The 17,256-nt window shown below is 41.1% G+C and overlaps 1 protein-coding gene and 1 long non-coding RNA gene across 3 annotated transcripts in view; one reads left to right on the top strand and one right to left on the bottom strand.

Moving 5' to 3' along the window:
• The window catches only part of LOC143348085 (uncharacterized), a 160,215-nt gene that overhangs the window by 10,966 nt on the left and 131,993 nt on the right, over positions 1–17,256 (top strand). For both annotated transcript variants that reach the window (XR_013080707.1, XR_013080706.1), the window contains exon 3: positions 14,178–14,440. This is a non-coding gene — a long non-coding RNA (uncharacterized LOC143348085). The remainder of the gene's footprint in view (positions 1–14,177; positions 14,441–17,256) is intronic.
• Rpl32 (ribosomal protein L32) overlaps positions 1–17,256 on the bottom strand; it is a 188,817-nt gene that overhangs the window by 54,847 nt on the left and 116,714 nt on the right. The gene's annotated exons all lie outside the window — the stretch shown is intronic.

The raw sequence follows: 17,256 nt of genomic DNA, 5'->3' as shown, positions 1-17,256 counted from the left end.
CAACGAAGTTACGTGCTCGTTTACTCAAGTGGTTGATGTGTACCGGTTTTAACGTGTAAGCACGTGTGTGTAAAACAGAGGCCAAAGTGCACCTATGCCCGCGATTTCAGGCTAAAAACGGAGCCAAGGATATCGAGACAATAAGCAGGGCTAGAGTAATTCAACTCTAATACTGTGCTGGTTCTTTGTTGACCAAGGACTGTCATCAATTCTAAAATTGTTCTTCCAGTTTATTCCACGGCTTCACACGCCAACAGTAAATACGTCATTGCAGTCTTTAACTTTTGGTTTATCAATGACTTCGAGAATACTTTTAGCGAATGTTAAAAAGTACAACGTACGTACGAAGTGTTGGAAAAAGCTGGTTCTGAGCTTGAGGAATGTACTAGTTGAACAACATACATTGAAAATCGGATCGGACTAGTTAAAATGATTTTTCTTTTTGATGCTTTGGTTCAAAGGAGCCTACGAGCCAATTATAGTACAGTTTCTACGAGATAAATTTTGTTCAAAATTGTCAATCTCTTATTATCTTAAATCCAAAACCAAGGATTTAAAACAATATTTGTTGAACTGTGTCGAATGGATATAGAAAAAAGCCGTTAGTATGTTGGTTACGTGATCATACAGTTGATAGAAATTGCTACTGGAAAGGCATACGAGAAAATAAAATACCTCATTTTATGGGTCAATGTTGTGTCGGTAATAAAAATAATTGTAAAAGTAATTGTAGATGTGGCGAGAATAGGGGATATATCGAGCGAGAGTTCTTCGCTGGCGAACACGTGCAATCACAATCGATCGGGAATTGCGACTGCAAGGAGAAACACAGGAAACGCGAGGAAAAACTTTTATCTCTGAAACTGTACGGCTCAGTGCACATGTTTATTAAGACTTACTTCTTTCAACGAGTCCTAGCAATCACCAAAGCTTGCACCATCAGTCTATTTTTATTCCGTATATCTTCTCAATTTCTTGATAGAATCGATCGTAATTGCTTTTAAGGTCAAATCCGTGGGACTTGCCTTCTCGCATTCATCTATTTACCTTCGGTCGTTTAAAATTACTTTTCCGCTTAAACGTCCTTGGTTAAGGCGAGGGTCTGCCAAGGTAATCCGAATGATTCGTCAAGGGTCATCTTCGTTTCAGAGAAAGCGTGACTTTCTAGAGATGTTTACGAAAGTCATAAGGCTCCAAGGGCAACTTCTCGAAACCGAGTTTTCACCGCACGGGCTGCTAAACAGACCTCTCTGCGGTTTCGTACCTAAATTTCGGATCGATGCATGCTGCGAACCAAGCCCGATTTCACGGTTTCCGGGAACATTTGTCGGGTGAAAACGGCTGGAAAAATTTTAGAAACGTTTCTCTCAGGAACGCGTTTCCGTCGACGTTCGTTTCCAATCGGTAACAGTTTCTTCGCGAATACTTTTTATTTGAAACAACCAGTACGAAGATCTCTTTCTATGCGTTAAAAATCAATTAAAAACCGAATTCAGGAGGAACTACGATTTTCGTACGCAGAAATTGTATTTCGTAGCGTTCGTCACGCGCTGGAAATCGACCGTTTTACGCTGGTCGTATAACGCAGTGTAATTGGATGAAATACAATTCGTCAGGTACCGACGGTCGTAAATCTCGGCCAGCTATAAACGGTCGATTCTTTTCACTTTCGTTGAGACGAGCGAGAAATGTGTGTCATGAGGTCATCGTGCCATTGGCCGTGTTCCACTTTCGAGTCTCCTTTCCCTTTTCGAGAGCGAACGACATCGCGTTTACACGGTGTTCGCGTTTCGAGAAAGGAAACCAATACAGAAGAAACAACTTCTTTTCCTTCCTACTTTTGCGTCACGCAGGATCGCAGGAAGTGGCTTACAACTGACTACGAAATATCCGCCATTTATGTCGGTTATTAAAAATTGTCGATTCAGTCATTTACACTTCCAGGTTGTTTTATCAATATGATTAATAGTTCGGTAAATGCATTGTTTTTTAATATTAACTATATACTTTTTCCCTTTGGAGCATTTTGAGTTACGTCAACTCTGTAGAGATGATATATGTACTTGATAGAGATATTTCTTTTTTTTATATTGCAAAATAGAATGTTCCATTACCATTCGAAGCGATCGTCAAAAAATGTGACGACGACTAGGACATTAACCATACCTGATAGTTGTGACTTATTATAGTCGTAACAATATTTTGAGAACGTCAGTATAACATCTGCATCCTGTTCATTACTGTTTTCAGTCGCAACGGTTTGAATACCATTGTACTTAAAATACGAACACAGGGAGAGATAAATCCCACAATAATCGAGCAGTCATTAATATCAGCCCACCTTTTCTGTGTACAATTCTTTTCTCTCGCATAGTTACATAAATTCATCTCAATGCAACGTCGCTAAACTGGTAATACAGGGTGTGTATTGTCACACTTTCTACCGTAATTACTCCATCGACCAGAAACCAGATTTATATTCTCGTTAGAATCACAATGCGAGTAGAGTGTCTCTGAAATAGTAAAGCGTAGGCATTCGGTGTTTGATCGACCTAAAAAGTACATTGTTCGAAAAATCGTAGCACCGTTCGGTAGGCGAGTATTTATTTATAGCGCGACGAAAATTATTAACAGTCGGATTGCGGAACCGGGCCACCTCTGACCCACGCTTTCAACTTTACCGAACTTTAGCAGATTTCTATTGTTATATTATAATACGCATGTTTATAAATTTACTGTTTATCGTAAATCAAGAGTTCGTTTGAAATTAGTTAATTATTCACGTCGCGACATGAATGAATTCTAGTTCGCTCTGTCTGGTTTTTTTAGGCGGAACAAGTACTTCGGGGTCAGTAAATGACTCGAAACTGGCGTAATCGGTAGCTGTTAATACTGGTCTACCTACTGGAAATAATAAATTCCACACGAGACACGCACCGCGTTATATAATATTAGTTTATGAACCCGTAATGACACCGTTACACGGAGACACGGTGGTACATATCCTAATGCAGTTATCGTACGTTCGAGACGTCGTAAATACGATCGCGGATGGACAGGAATCGTGTAATCGGACAGTCATTAATATCAGTCCACCTCCTCGATACAATTTCAAGCTCCGCCCGCCACGTTTATCCCGGAAACGGCTTTCACTTTCTCCCCCTCCGTTCTGCCAAGGTAACTTTCACTAACGAGGCTCGTGCGCGCACCTACGATCGCGGATCGAGAAAAATGAGAGGAAGAAAGAATCGGGTTTCTGGGTCGCCAGGGAGACAAAGAATTCCCGTCTTTTCTTTCCTCCGGATGACCTCGTGAACTTGTTTTGTACCTGCCTGAACGTCGTCTGCAAGGGAAGCACTCAACTTGTCCCCCTTCGATTCTAATCTGTCGGGTTTTCCATCGAGAACGATAAAACTTTCAGTCACCACGGCTGCCATATTTGTTTTTCGTTTTTTCGATCGAAAGCGTTCGAGTATCTGCAGAAACTCGCTACGTAAAAACGCAAATATTTGTAATAAATCTCTTATTACGAAGATCAGATTAGTTTAAATATTACATTTTTTCTAGCGTAGCAACTATTTGAATAGTGTACGAGGATTGAGGAGAGCAAAAGCCAACCCTCGATTCTATTAACCCTGTGGCGTCGTCTCCCATGCTCGCCACCAGAGGGGTCACGCTCTCACAAGCACTCGACCGACCTCTCGGTTGCTGTATATACATTCCAAAAATTATTTGGAATTAAATCGTACATCAAGGGGTTTAAGTGTGATAATTGTGGAACTAGCGTATATTATTTTACTCTCGTCGGAAAAGGTTGTGCACCGCTGGTGTAAGGGATGCCAGAGCTCGCGCGTGGAAATTGATATTTTAAATGGCGGGGGGAGAAGCGTGCAGCGTGTTTCCCAGGGTTGCACAGGTCCGTGGGCTCGACGAACGGTTGTAAAATCAAATATACTCCGCGTCACTGACAGACGTTCGCAATTATGGCCGGCAATCGAGGCCCGTGTCAATAATCGTAAATGCATAAACCCGTAAATGACGGGCACGAGGAGGCACGCGAGGGCCACGCTCTAGTCGGCCTCGCAAAAGCGGGAAACGTTCCGCGTCCCTTTCGGTCAGTTTGCGAAGAGACGTCAGTCAGTATCGATCGACGCGACCTTTGCTTCTTTCCTTTTTCGGGGTCTGACGTTTTTATGGCCGATAGAAACGTTCGCTTTTAAATTTCATTTTCGACCTGCGAGCACGACAGATGTTTCCGCCACCGACTCGGGGCATTAATGATATTCCTATTCTGACGTTTGTCGTGCGACGGTGAGACTCTTGCACGCGTTTAGTATCATAGTAGACGGTAGCTTGGTAGATGTATTATAGATATGATCATCGATTATCAAATTTTCATACCAACCAGCGATGTTAATCTTTATTTCAGGTTTGAAAAATTCTCTGATCGTGACGTCGTGACGCTCGCACTTATTTAAAAATTAATCGTGTCGATGGGAATGAAAAATTCGAAACAACGGAATTCTAAATTTGTACGCCACGCTCTCGACTGTAATAACCAAAACGTCGCTTTGATACATAGAGTGTATTTTGTCGCAGAAATGTAATCGGGTCGGTCGAATGAACTACGGTAGAAGACGCCTAAGCGAGCATAGTGGAGGTCGATGCTCGTGAAATACAAAGACTGTATTATGCGACGCCGGAGCTAGAGTCGAATCTAGCACGCGTATCAAGATGTATTATTCGGACTAATATCGGACGTATTATTCCGGCGGTTCGTGGCCTTCGTAAGGGATCGAACAGGGACATGGTAGCACGCTTCGAAGAGCTAAGTGGGTCACGACCCCGAAATATATACCACCGAACTGTCTACTCGCACGAGTTCTATAACACTCTGGTTTTAGGCCGTCTGCCTTTCGAGGTTAAAGGTCAACCGGCTTCTACGTCTCACAGAGAATATATTTATAGAGGTAGGATTGTTTCCTATCGGAACGATCTTTCGTCCACAAGGGATGTCTTCCAATTGGAATTTATTACATACACAGGGGGTGTCTTCGATCGGGACTTGAACAATAATTTTCGTTAAACTTAGAAAATTTGTATTATCAACTCAACGTTTCGCTCCGTGATTCGGATAGTTTTCGAGAGCGTTAAGTTTAAAGCAAGATGGCGGCCATGACAATCGAAAGTTCTATCGCTCTAATTAGAGAAACCATACGTCGTAGATGTTTATATTTATCATTGACAACGTCGTTGAGTATCGAGTTTCTGTAAAGAGCGAACACGTGGCGAGGATTTATCGATCATCCAAGACCACTCTGTCTCGCAACAGACAACAACAGTCGCCTTCCACGACCAAGTTCAATTCACTTTCTACATAGTTCCATAAATAGTTTTATGGTCGTTCTTCGCGCAAATGGGATTGATGCATGCCCCGGTGTCTCGTCAGCGAGGAAAACGATCCCTCGACCTTGTTTTCGATCGTCGAAAGTAGAATTCGTGCATGTCGCGGGACGAATTCCTTCGGGCACATTGTCTGCTCGCGAACAATGGTAGGGGAATAAGCTAAACGCGAAGTGGGTGAATAGGTCAGAGGAGCTACAGTAGAAGCGGAGCACATCGTCTTTCTCCTCGGGCAGAGAGGATCGCGAGACACGGGACTAAATCGAAAGTCGACGGCGTGTGTGGGAAAGCTTATGGAATGATACACTATTGAAATTCGTCGTCGATTGCTCGGTCGCTCGCTTTCGCCCGTGATACTTAACAGAATGTAAAAGTTTTCGTCATCGTTTCGACGGGTTCCTCTGAAAGGGCGTACGCGTCCGCTCGCGAACAGATTCGAACAGAATTCTAAAATTACTCATCGATTACTTACAGACGCGATGCTGAAAATAATTACTATATACGCCACTGTACAGGGTGATTTTACTAGGTCACCCCGTAAGAAACGATGGATCGATAGGGTGGATATGATCACGGTTTAACTTTGGTTAAATTCAAAGTTTTATCGAGAAAGTGTCAATGATACTTAGTGCTAGAATATTTGGTCCTAACAAGAAGTCGAGAAAGATTGATTTCCATCCATTTCTCTCCAAGTCGATTTCCAATTTTATTTATATATTTTCAGTGTTCTTTGAATCGTCCACTCTTCTTTTAATTGTTAAATGACTTTTTGTTGTACGTACCTTGGTCCGCTTAAGACTCTGTCAAGAGGTGCTGCCCTCTGGACGGCGTTCCCCGAGTGAGAAGTCGCGGTAGATCCCGATCCACGAGATCATTCGAACCAAGCAGCTGCATCGCGATCGCAGGAGGTTCGTCGATCGTACTCTCACTTTCTCTGCGATATTCCCGACGACCCGGTTTCAGGCGACACAGTTTGCTCCGTCAAACGAGAAAGTGAACGCAGTCCTCCTTCTTGTTTTCAGTCTCCTTTCCGCGGGAGAAATCCTTTTGCGTAGGTGAGACCGCCGCGAAAGCTTTTGTCCACGCGGTGCAACGCGGTAATAAGTGACTCAGGGAAATTATTACTTTAGAGAAACGACGGTGATAAATCTGTTTTAGCGACTTCCTAGTAAAACGATAGACCTCGTTACGGAGAAAGCTTAAGCCTCGGTTGCAAGCAGCTTTTCTCGCGTGGGTCTTTGCTGTGATATATTATTTGAATGCTGTGCACAGTCTGTTACTATCTCTTGTTACATTGCTGTCGGCTATCTCATACCACGCGAGTAAAATCGTTAATAATACATTCAGTAATGATATCTTCGGTATGCCAGCCAGCCACGCGTGTTAACCATCTATTAAATTATGTTTACCGATTGAAAACCTAACAAAACAATTCCATTTTCTAATAGAGGCATTTAGTACTGCTTTTCGTTACTGTATTTTCGTATTCTGACGCATCTTTTCTTGCGTTCTGATACAAGGTGCTTCGAGCGTAGAAAAGAGTAAACAAAAGACGAAGGGGATATGCTTAGTTATGGGTCAGAATTTGAAACACAAATTTCAAAGTGTAAAAATACGATTCCTCTGGGCAACAATACGCTGGCGTAAGCTGGTATTTTCAGCGGGATGACAAATGCAAAGACGGTCTGACGTCAGGGATCACAAAGGACGCTGCATTGTCACGGAGGTCGACGGTTCGTTCCGTCGTACGAGGAAAGCACGAAAGTCATAGAGGAAGTAGTTTATTAGGGAGGTCGCTGAAACAATGTGCATTCGATACGTGGTGCCTATATTTAGATTCTACCGAACGTTACAACAGAGAGGACGATCTCTAACGACAATTTATTTTGGAGCACGAACGTTAGGGTAAATTAAGTTTGCTAGATACGAACGAGCCTAAATCTTCTATTCGTTATTCGTGAATAATATTTTAAAAAATTTCTCGATGTACACCGTTCTTAAAGGGTTAAATCTGCATTGCCGAAGGGACATTGCTATATTTTAAACGCGGAAGACTCGCGCCGACAGGTTTTGTCGCACCGTTCAAATCGTGTCACCTGATTAATATAACGATGATAAATGTTTGTTTGATCAAATGACTCGTAAATAATATGACAACATTGCTCTACAAGCATAGTTAATTAATATTATTAATGTCATGTCTCGTTATGGATAGTTTATACCGTTCAATATTGTCGTTTTTATGTTACATCTATTTTATTTTTCCGTTTGCCCATAATTATTTGGGTCTTTGCTGAAGATGGTTCAAATCTGAGATAAGGACATTCAACATTATTATAATTGTGCTCGTGTAGCTATGCTGTCAAGTTATTTATTGTCTAATTGATACTATGTATCAGACACGTTTCCTTCGTTTCAACGAATGTACTTTCGTTCGGTGACGATAAAAAGTTGATATTTATTCTGTTCTCACATCGACACACGCTTCTGGAAACGCTCATAACACGCGCGTGTGAGATCATCCACACATTAAGCGTCTTTCCTACGTGAGTCAAGGTCGGTTTCCAAGGTTTATCGAAACGTTTCCTAGTTGATTACGTTCAATGGAACGTATTATGCATGTGCGTTCGACTAGATGTCAACTGATAGCTGGCTGTCCTTAAGCGCTTCAATTGGGCCCGTCAGTAATGCCAAATGCACGTAAACATACCTGACGTATCGTTTCGTAAACGTGTCTCTAATCGAATCGAACCAAAAATTCATGTCACTTTTGTCAAGCTAGTTGAATTTTATTTAATAAATTTAGATACGTACGGTAAATTATCTTACACTTAGCAACTGTTTTATCAAAACCTTTGTGTTCTATATGCATGCAGCAGAAACCACTGAATTTCCTGAATACTGTATTCAGTAGTAACCACTAGATGTCTTGAATACTGTATTCAGGAAATCCAGTGGTTAGTACTGAATAACTACTGGCAGATAGCAAAACGTGATAACTTGAAAAATTTCAATCGCATATTACATATCTCGTAAACGAAGAGAACCGTCTTATTTTGGCCACTAAAATCTCCCATTAAAATTTTTCCAGCGGTAGTCAAACACCCTGTATATTGTATGATACTGTTATGAAAGACTTTTGATTGAAAATTGAGTATGTCTGTCAATTCCAAGTTTGAATACCTATTCGTTGTCGCTTTGAACGCATAACGAGCTCCAAAAATGTAGTATTCGCAGCAAGAGAACCTACTAGAGTGATTTACAGAACAGAATAGTTAACAAAGTTGAGTGATATTAAGAATATTGTTTGCAAACAGTTTAGTAAAATCGGATTAAGAACTACCAGAGTACAAACGAGGCTATAACTTGGGAACAAGGTCAAATAGGGCATATGTTCGCTGGAACTTTTTTCATGGTGTCTGTGTCCCCAATTCGACGTTGAAGTGGGTCCCACGCGCCACGATATATCCTGGATAAAATTGACGGCAATAATCTTTCACTTAAAAATCTAAGAGTTTGCTTTCAAACTGCGAACAAATAGAATGTGATACGTTACTTTTGGTTCGGTCAGTTGGTCAGTCGGGATTAAATTCCAGATTTGCGAGGAATACACAATATTGACCTGAAGAGTCGCGTTGAACAAGTAAAATGCAATGGAATGCCCGCGCGTATGGATTGCAATGGTATACGGATGTGTAATGGCGACAAGGTCTACGGCTCGAGCCGTTGAACGAAACGCGTAGACAAAGGAGTCGCGATCAAGGCCTTCGTAGCACGTGTGTAACTGCCTTTGACGTTATGGGGAAACATAAATAAAGTCAGGGTCGAGTGACCGCGCGTCATCGTCCCTTCGTGGCACATTGCCGACCCGTTCCGCCCAATAAATGATGGTTATTTACTATCAGCCTCAAAGAAAGTTTTACAATACGGACAAACTTTCTGTAGAATATGGAGTCGAGCTGCTGCTATCGATTATTAACAAGTTATCGATATCTTAACGATATTATTGATAATTATGGATGATTCTTCTAGAGCCTCTAATATAGAGTATATTACGAGTGCCAAAGAGTAGGGTTCAGGACGTATACATGTGTTGATCAAAAAATTATATTAATGCATCGTAGATTTCTTGCTCGATGAATCATCGAAACCAATTTGACCTCTTATTGGTTCGGATAATCGACGTACTGCCATGTTCGTGAACCGATCAAACTTTCACGAAATGGACTCCGTTTCTCCGGCAATTAAACGTATCGGAGTAATTGGAATTAGAGTCGGCATCGCCTAATGGATAGGTTAGCAAAGTTTGCAGGGAGTTACGCGGCTAACTAGGACAAAGACAATTTGCAGCGTCGGAGGACATCTGCTCGTTTGTATAGACCGAAGGTCCTACGAGGCTTTTGTTGCACACAATGCCGTAGTTGTTCGGTTAGTTAGACGAAGGGGACAGACGCGCGATATTTGCTTTAGCCTTTGCGCTGCGATGATCGGCCGTGGATCGGGCCGTGCTATTAAGGTGATTGTTGCAGGTAGATAAACAGGTGTGGTAAGGCCGTGAGCGAGTCAAATCTTACATGGAAGTTGACCCCGATCGTTTTCATACGCCTTATTAATTATGTGCCTGAGATATTTATTCCCCGAAGAAAAACCAATCGATTGTTATCTCGATACCAAGTATTGTTTACAGCCTCGTTAAAAGCTCGAAGGTGTCGGGTGTTAATTACTGCTCCCTATACTTTGTTAGTTTCGTCGACAATGTTGTCAAAATATATATACGTTTTGGACGTATTTTAACTTCCAATTTGAGCTATGGATAATTTCTTTTCAACTTTTCCGAACCAACAGTGGCGAATTGAACACATATTCTTGGACTTCTTGCTTCGAGTAGCCAAAATTAAAACACCGTAAAAACTTAAGAGATTCAAGAAATACGAACAGAATTTCGTCCCTGCTCGGAAGCCACTGAATCAAATCATTCTCGTACTTTCAATGATTGGCACCTGTCGAACGCTATTATTAGTTAGAAGCTGCGAACGACAGCGACCGTCAAATAATTATCGGTGTATTGGTTTCGATATGTATACGTAAGGACGCCTTGGGCAAGGATTGTTCCCGGTTTCTCTTTGAGGCCACTTTTGCCCCAAGGACGCGTGCGTCGACCGATTAAGTCGGCGCAATTATCACACGGGGACCAGTTCCCGCTATTCCAGTTCTACTCTTCGTTACGTAATCCCGATTGTCGGATCGCATAAATATTCTCGCGGGATCCGTTATGCCGTTGCACGCGTGAATGAGCCAACGCAGCCTTTATGCAACGACCTTCTTCTGATTCCAAACCGCGCATTCACGACTGCATTCTTCCACGACGATTGCTCGGCTTCGAAGAGGAAACGGTGATTTCATCCACTGAAGTTGTCTTCTTTCACTCGGTTCTACAGCCCGCGGAAACGTTCGTCAAGATGCTTCCGATTTTTCTGTTCCACCCTGACGATTATCAAAATGACAATAGAAATTTATTAATGGTTACTGGTGTGTGCTATTGAGATTCGTTGTGAAATTTCTTGACACGTGACATGCATGAGTTGTGCCTGAAACACATGTGGTTTCAACAGAACGTGTGAAAGACATAATTCTGGGACGTTTGATGATGTCCAAAAATTATGACATCGATCGGCTGAACTAAGCATGAGTAGAAATAACGAGTAATGAACAGACACGTTATAAAATTTCGTTGTAGATTTTCGATTAACTTTTTTGTGCGGAATTTACCATATTTGTACATCTACTCATGCTTGTACTATCTATTACCGTATACGAAGAAAATCAATAGTTTTTATTTATATTTAAAGTTATGTAAAAACAAAATAAAGAAATTCTTCTAGAATTCGTTTTTGAGAAACACTAGACGCGAGGTACGACTTTGGTGCATTTTCTTTGTTGTACGAGTTACGTCTGAAAGATAAACGATCCGTCAATCGTTGCACAAAAACGTTCTTACGTAATTGTACTAATTGTTAATTGCGGTATTGGAAACCGCATTGCTGGTAATGTTTTGTTTAGGGTATATGGGTAGAAACAAAGGTGGCGTCGAGACGGTGAGTAACGTTAGTTCCAGTTTTTCGAGAGAAAAATCTCGATATAGGAATCAGGAGGTCGTGATGACGTGTTGCGAGTACCGCTATCCTCTCACCTCCGTGAGAGGTGTCCTTCATCGGCCTTGGAGTCTTGTCCGTTTTCTTCAATGACAGCCGTGAGTTAATTATTCATCCGTGATTGTTCTACATTTCTCTCGTTTCCATTTCCATTTCATTGCTTCGTTATCGGCGTCGATTCCCGGACTCTTTCGTCTACGATTTTGCGGCTCAGCTTCTTGCTCCATTTCTCGCTGAGTGACGTCTTACTTATTAACGCGTCGGACAAGAGCAAATCAGTTTAGATCCACCGTATCGTGAGTAATGTGCTACGAATACACAGTCAGCGAAAAGTGTATGTTTGAGTAACCTGTGGTCAGAACTGACCATGGTCTACATTCCCAATGACGTGCGCGATCTTGAAAATCGTTTCAGTGTAGCTCGAAGGAAAAAGGCGGATGCTTTTTGCGATTAGAAGTCATTTCTATTTTGTAATTGTTTCCATGTTGCAAAGTCGCGTTAGTTGCACATGGAATGGTACAATTGAAAAAATTTAGTAGAACGTCGCATAAACTATTAGAATTTAAGATGTTTTGGTTATCATGGTTAGGGGCCCTGAAAAATGTTCCTCGCAAAGGAGACAGTTTGTTACGTATGTTCAAGTTTGTTTGGCTAGAAATATAGGTTTACGATTAAGCAACATCGTCAAGGATATTTCAGTAATGTTTATCTCCATCTACATCTCGAAGGACACTGCATAGAGAATGACACGATCGATATCTTGGAATTGTGCTTCGTATTGTATGCAGTTTGCTATAACGGACCTCCAGCTAACAATCATGCTGACCTTTGTCACGTCACATTCTTTTCATCGTAATTGAAAGATATTTACTCGACAGTTCTCTATGGTGGATTTCGCGAGTATCACTTGGCATTGAAGGGTACAGTTGAAAAAGATCGTTTTCCCTTCGATTTTCATACAAATCTAGGGGGTTCTCAAATATTTTGTGCCATGGACTTTGAAAGTTTACTGTCATTCTTAAATGCAAACTTCGCGTATTAGTGGAACCACTTGATAGAAACTTGAAATTTACATGTTGAAAATTGGATTACACCATTGAATCGATGGAGTCGTGTGCATGTCCTTTTGACTCGTCAAAGTGTCAAGGATATCTTGACGATTAATTGCCTGCAACGTCCAGATTGTCGGCTTTAAGGAAGTGTTCACGACTCGTCTAGACGGAAATGTTGGTAAAAGGAAGGTATCTATCAACCGCAACGTCCTGTGTCGCATTACAAAACTTTCAGGGTCGTCGCGAACGTGAAAGAAAGCCATTATACTTGCCAGTTGCCGATCATAGTTACTCACATACTTTTAACGAAAGCATTTAATAACCGCTGTGTTTCTAAGCGAAGTAAAGTTTAATAAAAACGCCTTATAACGAGACATTTGATACTCACGAGTAGAACTTCCGTTTAAATTATCCTATTTATAACGATCACTTTGATATCTAGTAACTCCTTTCACTATTAACAATCGACACCTTGCTGTTGAATGCAACGAGATGCAAACATTTACCAGTGGAATATTTAAATAGCGCCGAAAGAACTGAATTTTTTCGCAAGTTTAACGATATTCTCGTAACTCTGAAAAATTTAAATAATTTCAGACATTTTTTTTTTGTATTCTTCAACACTCCAATTATTTACTATAGCAAAAGAAATTCAAACATCACACTTCCAGCGCGAATAGAAGGACGGATGTGTCAACGCGAATAAACATTTAACCGTTCTGTTGGATATTACATAATGAAATTTAAGGTTCAACAGTTTTTGCGAGTAAATATTAGGTTGCTGCATAAGTCCTTTACATTTGCGAAGTAAGAATTTTTGCCGTTTCTAGGAAGCTCGTGGTACAAATATTAACTACAGACAGCAAAGAAACTGATTGCAATGGTGTCGAATTCAGTTGACCACGCAAGGCCACCGAGAGATTAATTCTACCATTTTCTTCTCCACGTTTTCGCGCAAAACATTGGCCATGCTCTTTTTGTCTTTGGCTTGGTTTCTTAGCAATCTATCGCTAATCTTTTGTTTTATACGTTAAAAGTAACGAAAGAAGCCGGTCTTACATCTATCTAAGATACTTTACTACCAAACTCACTTTCTGCATTTCGTAATTATTTATACGACTCTGTATTTAAAACCTGTTAAGTAAAAATATTATGGACCGACACTTTTGATTCCACGTTGAAAGAGGGAAAGTACGGTGTCCCCGAATTCGCGAGCTGCAGGAAATTGCGGTTTTTAAACGCAATTGTCGTTCCCACCGTCGATGGGACTCGACACTGAATGGCCGTTGGTGAAATGCGACACAGGACATTGTGGCCATACTCGACAATGTTTACTCCTTGCATAAATGTAATTCTCACCGCCATTGTTTCGATCGAGTGTTTTCAGACTACATTGTAACTGATACTTTCATATTATTTCGGTATTTGAAAAAATGAAAGATGAGGGGCTACAGTCATTTCCTTAATCTGAAAAATTTTTATTCACTGCTCCAGAAATTGCTTTATAATTCTTATTCTTAAAGTGAGTGAAATTTTTTGGTACGAAACTTACTTTGCTTGGACGTTACAGATTCGTGTCCGTTTCAATTGAATCCACTCCTATTGATCGCGGGGGTTCAACAAACTCGTCGAGCCGGCGATAGGAAAATAAAAGAAGAGGAAGCTTTATCTCGGTGCTCAATTATCAGCGAGCGAGCGATTCGAAGTGATCTCGGTCACCCTTCAAGATCTGACCTGACCTCGGATCAGAATTGAACGTCGGGACTTAAAGCGCGCGAAGTAGTGCTGCAATCCTAACCAATCAGCGAACAAACAGACACGCCGGGAATAAAGGTGAGCCTAATTGGCGCAATTTATATTCAAACGAGGTCCACGTCCTTGACTGTTCATCGCGCGCCAGTAAAATTGATAACCGTTCACGTAAGGGTTCAGGGTACGTCCAGACTTGAGTCGAGCGCTGAACCGAGTCGCTTAAAATCACGTTTCTACGTGTGAAATATACACGTAAAATTTTTTTTAATATTATACAAATAATAGTCATACATTAAAAGCAAAATTTAATTAAATTCAGCGGCGATTCTAGAAGAGCTCAAAGGGAGGGGCTCGTGAAAAATCGTGAGAGAAATTCATTTTAGCGGATTCCGTCTGTTTTGTTCAGCGTAGAAACGCAATCTGGAAGATAATGGTTTAACCAACACTGAGAGTCTTTCTTGCTTGGTTTTCTATTCGCTCCCACGCTGGCTTTTATCGAAAGAATAGCAAGCATAGCTGGGAATGTGGCTTTAGGTGGTTCGGTCAGGTCTGTATGCGTCCTAACGCGGCGACAAATTCTGACGAGACATTCTCGGTTGTCGACGACGACGACGCGACGTCGGGGTCATTCTACGCCATTATCAGCCTTTTATTTTACTTTCGTCGCGGGGACGTTGCACCCTGAGGAAGGTCAGGCTGCGGCATCGCTGTTCTCTTCGCGAGGAAAACAAGCCTCGAAGAAACCGCGATCCATTATCGGAAATTTCAAACGCATACTTGGAATTGCTCAGCCGTGATCCCTCGTTGTGCAACCATTTTCATGGTTGTGGTAGATCGTTCGATGTTCAGGGTAACATCGGGACGAGCGGGGAATTTGGATTAAAATAAAAATTAAGAACACTGAGAGTAATACTTGCGCGTAAGGTCCTGCACTTTTCGTCGTCTTAATTTGTTTATTAGCACGATACGCGATTCAGGGTAAACAAATTACGCGGGCAGCAGACCGGAGAACGCTGTATCAGAAATTTGGCCTTGCTTGAGTCATGAGTTATAGTATCTAATTACAAATATCACCGTTAACGCCGCCTTTGTAGTTATCGCGTCAGCTATTATTGTCTCTTTATTCGACGCGTTCTGATAAGACACGGAGGGGTCACCCTGCGAGGCTATTAGCATTTATTTTGCACCTATCAGTAGGATATCGCCCCCTGAGAAAGGTCAGTCATGGACTTTGATCGAGTTCTCACAAAGAGGTGGTTAACATTGTTGATTGTAAACCGAAACAGCTTTATCTTTCTCTTTATTGTCGTATAAAGGCACCGTAGATATTCCGAGTACCGAATGATTTCATTTCGTTCAGTTTTGTTTACAGTGATATTGCACTTTCAGACTTGTACAGGGCGGTTAAAATAAATGTATTATACGTTTCTCGAAATCAAAATTTTATTTTTGCTGGACAGGCATACCATTTTAGTCAAATATTTGACAATGACCTTGTCTTGACGTCATTTTCATTCAAAAGAGACAAAGAGAACAACGTCTGATTATAGAAATGATTAAAGGAGTATGGTTAGGGAAGATTCGAGTTTGTCAATTTAAATTCGCTAAACTTATATCACCCGATGCTCGTTCAGACGTGAAATAAGTTTTGAAATTCATGGATATTCGGTTGTCATCTGCAGGCCGGTCATTTTAGTCAAATATTCGAAGATCTTGTTTTGACGTCATTTTCATTCAGAAGAGACAAAGAGACCAACGTCTGACTGTAGAAACGATTAAATAGAAAATAAAATTTATATACGATGGTGCAATTACTTGCCGCAGCTAACTATTGTTGGACAGTTAACAATTTATTAACTAACGAACTTAAAGTTTCATTCAGTTATCGCGTTATTTTTGGACGTTTGAAAAATGTCTGCTCGAGCATCCTTGTCTCGCGATTCGCTATGAAAGACGTTTTTCATCGCGGAAGGTGGAGAAGTTATAGCGCAGAAAATGGGATTACAGACGATGCCCCCAAATAGCTCACGGTACATTGTAAACTCAAAAACGGTCCAAGGTCCAAGTATCCGACATTCACCGACGCGTTTGATTATTTGAAAATGGTCGTCGTGTCGAGTAGCGCGTGGACGCACGATGAAGATGTCCTTCGACCGTGTTCTTTCAGCATTCCATGTACTCGTAAGTACACACGCACGTGTTTGTTCCGCGCATGCATGAACACGCGTTTATGTCTCCAACAATGATGGGATCGAGTTTAACGCGTACAGTGGACGAAATCTCTATAAGTACACTACTGTTTAAAATTTTTAAAATCAGGTGTTTCTATAATATATGAGAAATAATAAATAAGAAAGCAATACTAATTCGTTACTAAGACCGGATGTTCATTATGTATATTCTGGAATTGAATTCTGGCACTGCAAAAAATATTCGTGACTTGCTGTGTACGTGGGAACATGTAAGTAGCTCAGTTTACTTGTAAATAATAAACAGCTTTGATAACCTTTGGTATAGGGGCTTGCGTACAACACTCGTTTGCATTTGAGATTTGCTTCATTCAAACAGGGATAATTAAGAAATTGAGAAAGTCGACCGAAAATTAATAGAGATCATTACAAATTCTGTTAAGATGCTTGCCAATGGATAACCAATGCTATATTTTGATACCAACAGCCTGATTGTTTACCAAATGGTGGTCCTAAAATGTCTCCCACACGGACAGCCATGTTACTCCAAAGATATCTTTGAATAGTTGGCTTCAAAATATAAGTAAGCTAATTAAAAATGGTCGAACAAGAAATTTTCGATATTGATGACACTAATCCCATCATTGTCCTCCGGCGGTGACTAAGTTAATGGAAAGATTTCAACATTCAATTAAACGGACGAGCATT

Source organism: Colletes latitarsis, chromosome 11 (genome assembly GCF_051014445.1).
Source record: "Colletes latitarsis isolate SP2378_abdomen chromosome 11, iyColLati1, whole genome shotgun sequence".
In the NCBI taxonomy this organism is placed as follows: Eukaryota; Metazoa; Arthropoda; class Insecta; order Hymenoptera; family Colletidae; genus Colletes; species Colletes latitarsis.
Note: the sequence above shows the minus strand (reverse complement) of the source record. Positions and strands in the feature narration are given on the sequence as shown.